The sequence below is a fragment of the Saccopteryx bilineata genome, chromosome 4 (genome assembly GCF_036850765.1).
Source record: "Saccopteryx bilineata isolate mSacBil1 chromosome 4, mSacBil1_pri_phased_curated, whole genome shotgun sequence".
Classification (NCBI taxonomy): Eukaryota; Metazoa; Chordata; class Mammalia; order Chiroptera; family Emballonuridae; genus Saccopteryx; species Saccopteryx bilineata.
This window is the reverse complement of record NC_089493.1, coordinates 44,634,252-44,647,133: the sequence shown is the minus strand read 5'-3', so window position 1 is coordinate 44,647,133 and position 12,882 is coordinate 44,634,252. Positions and strand designations below refer to the sequence as shown.

General features: G+C 44.1%; 1 long non-coding RNA gene across 1 annotated transcript; it reads left to right on the top strand.

The window, feature by feature from the left end:
• The first annotated feature begins 236 nt into the window (after positions 1-236).
• Positions 237-6,716, top strand: LOC136335929 (uncharacterized). Its single transcript, XR_010731334.1, has 3 exons — positions 237-315; positions 5,937-6,125; positions 6,678-6,716. It is a non-coding gene; the product is annotated as an uncharacterized lncRNA (long non-coding RNA).
• The last annotated feature ends 6,166 nt before the right edge of the window (positions 6,717-12,882 follow it).

Sequence of the window (12,882 nt, the reverse complement as noted above, 5' to 3'; positions counted from 1 at the left end):
ATAACTGGGAGCCTGACCTGTGGTGGCGCAGTGGGATAAAGCGTCGACCTGGAACACTGAGGTCGCCGGTTCGAAACCTTGGGCTTGCCTGGTCAAGGCACATATGGGAGTTGATGCTTCCTGCTCCTCCCCCTTCTCTCTCTCTCTGACTCTCTCTCTCACTCTTCTCTCTCTAAAAAATCAATCAATAAAAAAAAAATGTAAAAAAAAAAAGAATCATAACTGGGTAATAAACCATTATCTGACCAATCATTAACCAAGGGGAGTAAGAAGATCTTGACTGATTCAGAACTGAATTCACACCTCAGTAAGATTGTAAGTAAGCAAGAAAATCAAATGAATGATGATGTTTTGGGTTTTTGTTTTAAGTAAACCCTTTCCTTAGGTAACAACCAAATGGCAAAATAAGTTATCCCTGGGTCTAAGGTAGGATTTGCTATCCATGAAATTGAGATCTCTCTCTGTTTAGGGTTACTAGATTTAGCACATAATAATACAGAACAGCCAATTAATTTTGAATTTCAGAAGTGAGAGTGACAATCTGCCTCAGGAGAGTTGTCTCCAAGGCGGGACTGCTCCTGGGGGTGGAGGAGGGGGTGCAGAGGGCAGAAACCAGCTTGAAGAAGGCAGTGGCAGGAGTTTCCACCACCCCTGTGGTGGGAGCAAAGAAGGCCTCTGTCCAACAGGAAGGCAGCAGCATGCCTAGGGCAGGGTTGACAGCACAGAACATTTGAGGAGCCCTGCTGACTCCGTCCTGAGGTTTGCTCCCTGGTTTCCAAGTGCTGAAGAAGACAGACAGAGGAAAGAAGGCTGAAAGAACGCTGTCTCCATTCCCATCCCTCATTTCCAATCACTCCCCCTTCCAGGGCAGAAGCATTTTTATTTGCAATGGCTGCTGATGCATCTACATCCATAGATCTCAGATTTCAGATACTGTGCCCCTGCCTTTTCACTGAAATTCTCAGTAATAATTCACACCTCAGTAAGATTGTAAGTAAGCAAGAAAATCAAATGAATGATATGTTTTGGGGTTTTGTTTTAAGTAAACCCTTTCCTTAGGTAACAACCAAATGGCAAAGTAAGTTATTTTAATACTATTTATTGACTGGCTTGCATAAATCTTTACGAACTTAAAGAAATGAGGCAGGACACTATTATTGTAAGAAGGCTTTGATAGTAAAGGGAAACAAAAATTAGGTCACTAGAATTTACATTTTTCTGTGGAAATATATGATACCATCTATGACAAATTATTGAATCTCTTTAAAAAAATGTTATTTTTTAAACTAGCAGTTTTGAGAGCCCAAAGGTCATTCATTTATTCACTCAACATTCAGTATGTGCCTCTTCTATGCCAGGCCCTGTGCTGGTGATACAAAGGTGAATTAGACATGGTCTCAGACAGTTAGCAGAGTGACGGAAATATGTAAAGAAATAACTAACAGTAACAAAGAGACATCGTTCTAATAAAATGCTTTAATAGATAAATGAAGCAGAGCTAACATTTATTTTCAAGCACCGTATGAAGTGCTCTATATCAAAGATCAAACTTAATAATCAAAGTTAATATTGACCCTGGCCGGTTGGCTCAGCGGTAGAATGTCGGCCTGGCGTGCGGGGGACCCGGGTTCGATTCCCGGCCAGGGCACATAGGAGAAGCGCTCATTTGCTTCTCCAACCCCCCCCCTCCTTCCTCTCTGTCTCTCTCTTCCCCTCCCGCAGCCAAGGCTCCATTGGAGCAAAGATGGCCCGGGCGCTGGGGATGGCTCCTTGGCCTCTGCCCCAGGCGCTAGAGTGGCTCTGGTCGCGGCAGAGCGACGCCCCGGAGGGGCAGAGTATCGCCCCCTGGTGGGCAGAGCGTCGCCCCTGGTGGGCGTGCGGGAGGATCCCAGTCAGGCGCATGCGGGAGTCTGTCTGACTGTCTCTCCCCGTTTCCAGCTTCAGAAAAATACACACACACAAAGAAGTTAATATTAATAATCAAAATTATGAGGCAGCTGTTATTACTGTCTTCATTCTGTAGATGAGAACACTGAGATCAGAGACATTTCAAAGTTTGCCCAAGTCTATAAGTATGAATTCTGGGTGGGATTCAAACTGGTAAGCTCTGGCAGGTGAGAATGTTTCAGTGAGTAGGTGACCCTGAAAAATAGGTGTTTCCTGGTAGGAAAGATGGAGGGGATGGGGTGCGGGTAGGGCAGTCCCAGAAGGAGAAAGGAATGTGCAAAAGGGGTCAGAGACAGGATGCACTCAGCATGGGGGGGAGCAGGGAGCAGTTCTGGGGGAGCAAAGGCTGGTGAAGGAGGCAGGGTCAGAGGACAGGCAGTTTCAACGTCTTACTGAGGAATGGCAAGAGGAACTTAGGCAGGGGAGTAGCAGGATCAGATTTGCATTTCAGAAGAATGATTCTGGCAGCAGTATAGGTTAGAGAAAGGGAAGCAGGAAACTATTTGTTTCCCTGGCTCAGGAGACCAGGAAAGTAATGCCATTCCAGAGAATATACCCTGGAGAAACTCAAACATCTGCTAGAAGAGAGTAATGCCACACTGTTTGCATTAGCAAAAAATCCTAAGCATCCTTCAACAGGAACTAACTAAATAATTTGTGATATAGTCACATAACAGAATACCATATGGTTGTGAAAACCAATGAATTAGGGTAACATGTGTCAACAGGAAGAAAAATAACATTGAGTGAGGAAAGCAGGTGCAGAGGGTATATACAGAATGCCATCATCTTAGTCAAGTTTAAAAACCTGCAAGGCAATGCTTTCAGTTGTTTATTGATTCATAAATATCCAGAGAAAGCATAAAACATACATGAGCTTAATAATAGCAAAATCATTAGAGTCTGTTGAGGATGGAGGACAGGCTAGTCAAGGTGGGCTAAAATATCTATATCTATATAAACTTAATTTCTTTAACTAAAACGGTAAATATGACATTGGTAAGATTTTGATAAAACCGGTACTCAGAACACAGTATTTCGTTATATTATTCTCTTTTCCCAGCAATATATATATATATATATATATATATATATATATATATATTTTTTTTTTTTTTTTTTTTTTTTTTTTTTACAGAGGCAGAGATAGACAGGGACAGACAGACAGGAACGGAGAGAGATGAGAAGCATCAATCATCAGTTTCTCGTTGCGCGTTGCGACTTCTTAGTTGTTTATTGATTGCTTTCTCACATGTGCCTTGACCATGGGCCTTCAGCAGACTGAGTAACCCCCTGCTGGAGCCAGCGACCTTGGGTCCAAGCTGGTGAGCTCTTTGCTCAAGCCAGATGAGCCCGCGCTCAAGCTGGCGACCTCGGGGTCTCGAACTTGGGTCCTTCTGCATCCCAGTCCGACGCTCTATCCACTGCGCCACCACCTGGTCAGGCTATATATATATTTTTAACAGAGACAGAGTCAGAGAGAGGGATAGACAGGGACAGATAGACAGGAACGGAGAGAGATGAGAAGCATCAATCATTAGTTTTTTGTTGCGCATTGCGACACATAGTTGTTCATTGATTGCTTTCTCATATGTGCCTTGACCGTGGGCCTTCAGCAGACTGAATAACCCCTTCCTCGAGCCAGCAACCTTGGGTCCAAGTTGGTGAGCTTTTGCTCAAACCAGATGAGCCCACGTTCAAGCTGGCACCTCAGGGTCTCGAACCTGGGTCCTCGGCATCCCAGTTCCACGCTCTATCCACTGCGCCACCGCCTGGTCAGGCCCGGCAATATATTTGACATACCACATTTAAAGGAAACTTAAGCTTGGATCCAAAAGTATACATTTTCTCCAACAAAAAAGAAAAAAAAGGGGGGGGGGGTGAGCAGCAATCTGGTAGCAGTGCAGCCCAGAGCCGGGGAGCTGGGAGAGTACTGCCATGGCCGGGCAAGGGGTGATGGGGACTTGACTGATTCAAGTTCAAGGCAGCGGGAATGGAGAGGCCATGAGAGATGGAAAGTAGGTGACTGTTGGGTGGTGGGAAGTGGCAGAGAGAGTAGAGTCCAAGTGACTCCCAACATCTGGCTTGCATTACTGAATGGGTGGTGAGGCCAAATGCCAATAAAGGGAATGTAGGAGATGCAACAGGTTTGGTTGGGGTGTGGCACATGGTGATCAGTTTCGGAAATGTTCAATCAGAGGTTTTTCCAGAGAGAAATGTCCAATATGCCATTTGATATTGAGGCTAGGAGTTCAAGGGCTGGGGTAGAAATACAAATCTGGTTATCACCAGCATTTGGTAGAAACCAGGAGAATAAATAATGAGGTTATAAGTCCTAATGAAGAAATAAATGTAGATGTATACAATATGTATAACAATTAAAATAAATTTTAATGGATGATGAGCTGAGGTGTGAGAACTATGATGTATAAATGTTTTAGTTTTTTATTTATTGACTTGAGAGAGAGAGAGAGAGAGAGAGAGAGAAACATGGATTTCTTGTTCCACTTATTTATGCATTCATTGGTTGTTTCCTATAGGATTGAAGCCACAACCTTGGCATATTGGGATGACACTCTAACCAACTAAGCTACCCAGCCAGGGCCAATATATAAATAAAATATGTCTTGACTTTTATTCATTGTATTTCAATTTTTAAAACAAATAGAAACCTGCGTCTGACAAATTATATGTCTAAGATCTGGACTATGTGTTGTCTTAAGTTCTTATCACCATGAAAGGAAACTTAATAATGATCCCTGGAAAATTTATGATCTCTCTACAGCAGGGGTAGTCAACCTTTTTATACCTACTGCCCACTTTTGTATCTCTGTTAGTAGTAAAATTTTCTAACAGCCCACCGGTTTCACAGTAATGGTGATTAATAAAGTAGGGAAGTAATTTTACTTTATAAAATTTATAAAGCAGCCTGACTTGTGGTGGTGCAGTGGATAAAGCATCGATCTGAAATGCTGAGGTCGCCGGTTTGAAACCCTGGGCTTGCCCAGTCAAGGCACATATGGGAGTTGATGCTTCCTGCTCCTCCCCTTCCTCTCTCTCCCCCCTTCTCTAAAATGAATAAATAAAATCTTTTAAAAAAATTAAAAAAAAATTATAAAGCAGAGCAAGTTAAAGCATATAATAATAATTACTTACCAAGTACTTTATGTTGGATTTTTGCTGTTTGGCAGAATACATCTTTATAAAACAACTTACTATAGTTAAATGTATCTTTTTATTTATACTTTGGTTGCTCCACTACCACCCATCATGAAAGCTGGAATGCCCACTAGTGGGCAGTAGGGACCAGGTTGACTACCACTGCTCTACAGGGTGTTTTGGAGTCAGAAACAACACATTGCCAAATCACCAATGGAAACCAACCTGATGTTGGTAACCCAGCTAATGCTCAGAATTACTATGGGGAACCTACCAAATTAGTGCAGGTTCCAGACGCATTGAACCAGAGCCCTGGGCCTGGGGCCTGGGAATTTCAAAAAGCTCCACAGGTCATGCTGGTCCTCAACTGGTCTTAGGAGCCACAGTAACAGCTTCTGGACAGTACCTGTAATCTGATATGGTGGAATCTGTCTGCTTCCATTTGACTACTGACCATCCAACTTAAACAAGTTACTTAATCTCTTTGTGTCTCATTGTGTCCTCATGAATGAAATGGGGACAAAAAATAACACCTACTCTTGGGGTAATTGTAGAAATGAATGAGTTCATTTATTTCAAGCACCTATAATAGTGTCTGACATAATTTTGTTAACATGCAATAAAAGATAGTTACTACAATTATTACTTTTATTAACATGTCACAGGGTACTGCAATACCATTTCTGTTACTATATTTGCCATATAAAATCTTTTAATGACTTTTTAAAAAAAGAATGATATTCTACACTTAAGTCTTTGTACTAAGATCTTTACTTCTGTCTTCTAAAGCTTCCTGAAGTAGTTACCTTGTCTCTTATTTCTTTGTACAGGAAATTCATCTGGAAGTATTGGAAGCATGATGGGGTATTATATGTATCATATGAACAACTCTATGAGAGTTTTGGCATTGCATAGAAGATTGATTCCTTCTCAGATGGCTCTTCTTACTATTCCGGTGCCTCAGCAGCCCCTAAAGTTACTCAGAGTTTCCAGCAGTTTCAGAGAGAGTATTTCTACGGGTAAGAAACTTGTTTATAAGCAAATTCAGTTTGTTAAACTTCACATCTAATGCATGCCTTAAACACCTAAATTATACAGACTTCCTAATGTAGATGTATCATATTACTGATAGATACATGAATTCCAAACTGCCTTTTTGCTGTTCCACTTGGCTGCCTGACCCCACCCTTAATTACTGGACAATCGCCCATGGGACAAAGGAATTCCAGGAAGCTGGTCAATCACCTCAATGAAGAGTATTCCAGAAAGCTGAACATACTTGCTTGAGGCTATCCCCAACCCTATAAAGTTTTACCTCGGTCTGTTTTTGGTGCTCTTCTCCCCTGGGAGAAGTGCCCGGCAGGGTTCCTTTCTTCCTTTCAGTAAAGCCTGTTACTCTGGTCTTTCTCGGACTCCCATGGATTCCAACATTTGGTGCTGAAACCCGGGACAGGGTACTAACTGCCTGGATGATCCCTTTTTGCCATCCAAACTTACAACCAGGGAAGCAATGGGCAGCAGCAGCTTGTCCCGGGCTTACTCCCTGATTCTGTTTGGACGTGTAATTGTAGGTTGATTGGCCGGCAGTCTAACCCTGTCCTGAACCCCTTCTGGACCAGAAAGGTAAGGAGTTTCTCCCTTCCCCTTCCCCTTTGGTTGGCCTCCAAATTTCTCTCTAAAAACACCCCTTCCTGGACGGTTTTGACTTCAGACCCCATATCTACGGGTGGCCTGCCTCTACTTTTTTATGGACTTCTACGAAAGTCTAGGCGCGCCTAGCCAGGCCACTCTCCTACGTCCCGGGATCTCAGCCTTGGGGTGACGACCTCTTGTCTGAGACTCTCTTTCTACAGAGATTCTCTCCTATCGGAACTGTGACTGAAGGCGGGGACGCCCCCCTCTCTCACCAGTCTCCTCTACTGTGGGCTCCTCTCAGTCCAAACCATCCAGCCAGGCTCCCCTTGGAACATGGGCTCCTCCCGATCTCAGGCCTCAGAGACTATTCCTCTACTCCTTCGGGACTACTCCTTCGGGACTCACCCTACTTTCTGAGATTCATAGTTTGGGAGGTTTCTACTCCGAGTGGCTAGCTTCTACGGACTTCTTCAAAAGTCTAGGCACCTAGCCAGGTTGCTTTCTACTACCATTACAATATTCTATCTTGACAACTTTTGCCACCGGACGGGGAGGGCATCAGAGATTCCTTATGCACAGGCCTTCCTCTACCTTCTCTCCTGTCCTTAATCTCTATACCAGGGGTCCCCAAACTATTTACACAGGGGGCCAGTTCACTGTCCCTCAGACCGTTGGAGGGCCGGACTATAAAAAAACTATGAACAAATCCCTATGCACACTGCACATATCTTACTTTAAAGTAAAAAAACAAAACGGTAACAAATACAATATTTAAAATAAAGAACAAGTAAATTTAAATCAACAAACTGACCAGTATTTCAATGGGAACTATGGGCCTGCTTTTGGCTAATGAGATGGTCAATATGCTCCTCTCACTGACCACCAATGAAAGAGGTGCCCCTTCCAGAAGTGCAGCGGGGGCCGGATGAATGGCCTCAGGGGGCCGCATGCGGCCCGTGGGCCGTAGTTTGGGGACCCCTGCTCTATACTATACTGCTTGTTCTATACGTAGGCCATTTTTGGCCAGAGAAACCTCACCTAAAACCTCTGCTCCTAATCTTTCCTTCTCCACTGACTCCCACTTCTCTCCCTCCTGCCTGACCCCCGAGGACACCCCTCTCTCGGGACCCCTCTCTGGTCCTTCTGAAAACTTTTTCCATGCGAGTCTCTTCCCTCTAAGAGACTCCCTCCCTTCTCCACTGTGTTCTTTGTCCCCTTCCCCCTCCTTAGAAGCTGTGGCTCTGGCTGCGGTGCCTGTCTCTTCTCTGACCCCTCCTCCTTCCTTACAAACTGTGACTGTGCCTCTTTCCTCCTTGCCCTCTCCCCTCTCCTCAGAGCTCTAAATCTTTTTTGACTTCTCTGACCACGTGGCGCTTTAATCTCCTCCTCCTCCTCTTGCAAATTCTGACCCTCCTTCTTTCCATCCAGCTGCTCACACTGTCTATCCGTCTGCTTTCTCCCTGCCATTTTGAAAAACTTAAAAAAAGCAGAATGGTATATTAAGCTATGTGAGTAAGTAATCCGTCTTGTCTTTTTGTTTGTCACAAAACATCTCTAGTATATTTTAATTGAAACAAGTAAAGCACGCTCATTTAAATTCCTTAATTCATAATATGTGAAGTCTTTGTTTAATGTGTAACTGTGTCTGTTTCTAAGGCCTTAAACCAATAATTACCTGCCTCTTAAACCAGGCTTACTCATCCCCACGGACTCTCCCTGCAATACCCCCACCCTTGCTGTTTGAAACCTTCAGGGGCTTATCGCCTTGTACAAGCTTTACATCTAATTGATGAGGCGATAGTTCCCCTCCATCCAGTAAGTAGTCCCTAATCTCTACAAGTTACTGTCACACATTCCCTCTAACACCGCTCACTTCAGGATGGTAGACCTCAAGAATACCTTCTTTACCATTCCTCTACATCCTGACTCTTACTTTCTGTTTACCTTTAGGTGGACTGTCTTACCTTAGGGGATCAAAAACAGCCCACACCTGATTGGGCAGGCACTAGCTCAGGATTTAGCAGCATGTAATCTCAAAACTAGTACTCTCTTACAATATGTAGGTAACCTATTCCTCTGCAGCCCCTCCTTGCCTGCTTCAAGGAGACACATCTCCACCCTTCTTAACTTCCTCACTGTGAAGGGATATCGAGTCTTCTCTGCTAAGTAAGGCTCAACTTCACTCTCAGTGCCTAGTCTATCTAGGCATTGCCTTAACCCTCACCACCTGAGGTCTCACCCTAGATCAAGCTCAGACGCTCCAGTCTCCAACCACCTACCACCGCATATCAAATCCTTTCTTTCCTCGGTCTAATAGGCTTCTTTAAACACTGGATTCCCAATTTTGCTCTCTTAGTCACCCCTCAGTAAGATCTTCTGAGCATGGCTTTTAAGGTCTATAATGACCAAGGAAGTAACAGAAAGGGCAAATAAGGCCCCAAAGAGGTCAGGAAATACCAGCTTTTGGCATATGTTCTTAAAGGCTCCAGCATCCTAAAGGGCTTCATAGGATTCCATCAGGGCCCTGCTCCAGAGTGGAAAGAAAGGTCATTGAACTGAAGCCTGCCAGGCTTCCCAGCCCATGGGTTGATATAACTGTGCTGTGGAGAAAGGGACACGAGAAGGTAAGCTGCCCTCTTGCTCCATGGAAGGAGGGTTCAGTCTCTTCTAGCCCTGTTCCAGCTACCTGTGACCTGACCTTGCCCGGCATGCTGGGAATTGCCACTGAAGGCCCAAGGACATCATTCACAAGCCTAAGGTATTTCTTCCAAGTAGCAGATAAACTGATCTCATTTCTTGTAAACACAAGGGCCATCTACTATGCCTTGGCTGAATATTTGAATTTTATTTATCCTTCAAAGATCTCTACTGTGGGTACTGACAGTCTGAGTTTGTTACTTTATTTAATGTATAATATCTTCTTTATTCCTCTTGTCTCAATGCCCCATGCCTATTGTAGGCTGGCACCTGCTGCTAATTCCAGCTAGAAGCAGTGGTCACTAGGACTTAAACTCTAACAGCAAAGTGTAGAAATGTAACCACCCTTCCCCTAAGTACTTACAGGATTTACAGGTTACTCAGCAAACTGTTCAAAGACTGTCCAAGAGGCACTTCCAGCATTACATTACCCAAGGACTGACTTTCACATGGACAGGTCCACACACCGTGATGCTGACAGCTCCCACTGCACCTCTCAACCTACCTCACCAAATCAGGAACTTTCTACTCGTGTAGAAAGTTCCAACACCTATCTGTGTCTTCATACTAATTAAACAAAAACCTATACTCTAATCTATCTCACCCCAAATATCAACCTAATCCCCCCCCCATGAGCCTCTTCTAATTCCTAGTACACTACCCATCAATCTAAGGACCAAACGAGCTATACAGGTAATCCCTCTTCTTGTTGCTTTAGGAATCTCTACAGAAGTAGGTCTAGGGGCAGGGGGACTGGCCACTGCCCTGTCTTATTCCTACTCTCTCTCTCTCTTTCTCTCTCTGAAGCCCAGCAAATTCCTAAACAAGGAATCAGTGGTTTCACAAAAACTGGTTGTCTTGACTATTGCCTTTCATTGATCCACTCACTCTCCTATTTATTTTTCTAACTTTTGGACCCTGCCTCTTATGTTCGTCCATTAGTTTCTTGCAGAACCACATACAGACCTTCACCAATCAGAAAATTGGAAAAATCTACCTAACCCTACACATCAACCCTGAAACCTGCCCTTGCGAGACAGAAAAATCTGAAACCCTATATCAGCAAACCTCCTAAATCCTATCTTTCAACCCCTATAGGTCCCCTAACCCTAAAGCTCTCCCATATCCCTGAAGAACTAGGAGAATGAATAGCATTCACCTCTTAACACTTCTCAGTCTTTTTACCCTTCACATAATACGGGCACAAGATCGCTGGGTCTTCTTGGCTGAAGAAGAGCCTACAAACAGACATGAAACATTTCTTTTAGCTCAAGTTAACTGCTCTCTCCAGGGCTTCCAGGAAAAAATATCTCTAACTTTATCATGGAAGAACTTTCACCCCCCCGCTATACAGCCCGCCTTATCTCTGCATTCCTGATCTCCAAACTAAACCCAGTTGTAAAGATAAGTGCACTGATGGTCAGTTCTTTAAAGATGTCTCTCTCTTCAGTTGACCGCCTCCACTTATCCTTGAATCTTTGATATCTGGGATCCCTGGGATAATAAGTGGGTAAACCATATTTAATATATCTTTATTTGTCAAACTTTGGTCTTCCAGACAGAAAACTCAAAATATATCGAAAATGGGTAAGGAAAAATCCCCCTCCAAGGTTCTCGAAGAATTAACCAATTCTATCCTTACCTATGAAGATGAATTTACAACTCAAGCATCTAATCCCTACTCTCAACCTTTTTCATGAATAGGACTCATCAAGCAGGACATCCAAGTTCTCAACCTCACTTCTGTATACAACATTTCTCACTGCTTTCTCTGTGCCTTCCTTAATAAGCCTCCCATCACTGTGGTTCCTTTACCCTATCCACTCAACATCACCAAAAATCCAGACCCTTTTTCTCTTTCTGGAGTTCCTCTCTTCCAAGAAGACCCCACCTCAACCCTCTCAATTTGCTACACCAATCGGCCTACCCTGTTATGCAATAAGACTATCCCAATCAAAACTTCTCTAACCAGCCCTAATGGAACTCATTTCTGGTGCAATGGAACCATTCTAAAAACCTTAAACACCTCTCCCCCCCCTCCCCCTTGTGTCCCGGTAATAGTTGCACCACAACTAACATATTATGGAGAGGAAGAATTTTCAAACCAGCTGAGAACAAGCAGGAATAAATGAGCTGCCTTCCTCCTGGTCCTCCTTGGCCTTACCCTTGCCACCTCTATAATGGCTATAGGGATAGGCGGGGCTGGCTTAGGCCATAGTATAATGACTACTAACCAACTAAAGGCAGATCTGGAACAGGCTCTTGATAATTCAGCCACCTCTCTAGCCTCCCTTCAAAGACAACTGACCTCCCTAGTTCAAGTCGCCCTACAAAACTGAAGGGCTTTAGATCTACTAACAGCCAAGAAAGGCAGTACTTGTCTCTTCTTTACAGGAACAGTGTTGCTATTACATCAACGAGTCTGGCCTGGTCGAGGAAAATATCAACTCCCTCCGAAAACTTCAGAAACGAATCTGCAATGGCCAGGCCTGTACTGACCCCTACTCCAAACAATGGTGGAAAAACTCCTTATTCTCCATGCTAGTACTAATTATAGGACCAATCCTAATTCTGTGCCTAATTTTAATGCTTGCCCCTTCTTTATCAAGTTCCTACAGGCCCAGATGAGAGAAACCTCTAGGATTACTGTTGGGCAGATAAAATATATTATGCTCACTTTGTTAAAGATGGTGCTGCCCACGAGGAGGCCGTCGCCCAGGTGATATTAATGTGTGTTGAGAATCCTTGTAGCCTGGGGCTTGGTTTTGGGATTAAGCCTTTCCCACCCTTTTTGATGTGGGGCAGTACAATCCAATCATGCCTCAGAGAAGTGACTTTGTAGTAGAGACTTCCCTATTTTGTATATTGGATTAAGGGTTTGGATTTCTACACTATAAAATGGGGACGGAGCGGGAGCTTGCGCTCTTCGTTCCTGGGATGACTAGCATGAGAGAGCAGAGGGAGCAGAGCAGAGAGCAGAAAGAGGCCATGTGGCCAGGAGAAGCAGCCAAGATGGTGGAGTGCTGAGTGAGATGCCAGTTTGTGCAGTTTGACGCTGGAGAAGGAAGGAGATGGGGAACTGAGGAGAATAAGTCTGATGAGCTAGAAACCTTTGATTCTAGGAAACTCGGATAAATCAGTAGCTTTGTGAGCACTGAATGTGATTGGGTTTTGGAGCCCAGTGTGTGTTTTTACTTGCCCGCCGGGTGCAAGCTAGGATTAAAGATGAAGGCCCATCAGCTTTTGGCTCCGTTGTTTCTTTACCGACTGTCCGAATCCAATGCGAACCTGCATGGGCCGGGCGGCTGTGATAGTGGCCCTGGCCTTGGCCACTGGCTTTACAATTACCTACAATCAAATGCTCCTACACTCCTATTCCCCACTACCCCAAGGAGAACTTCACGAGGGAAATATCAAATAGGTAGGGATGAGAGCAGGAAGAAG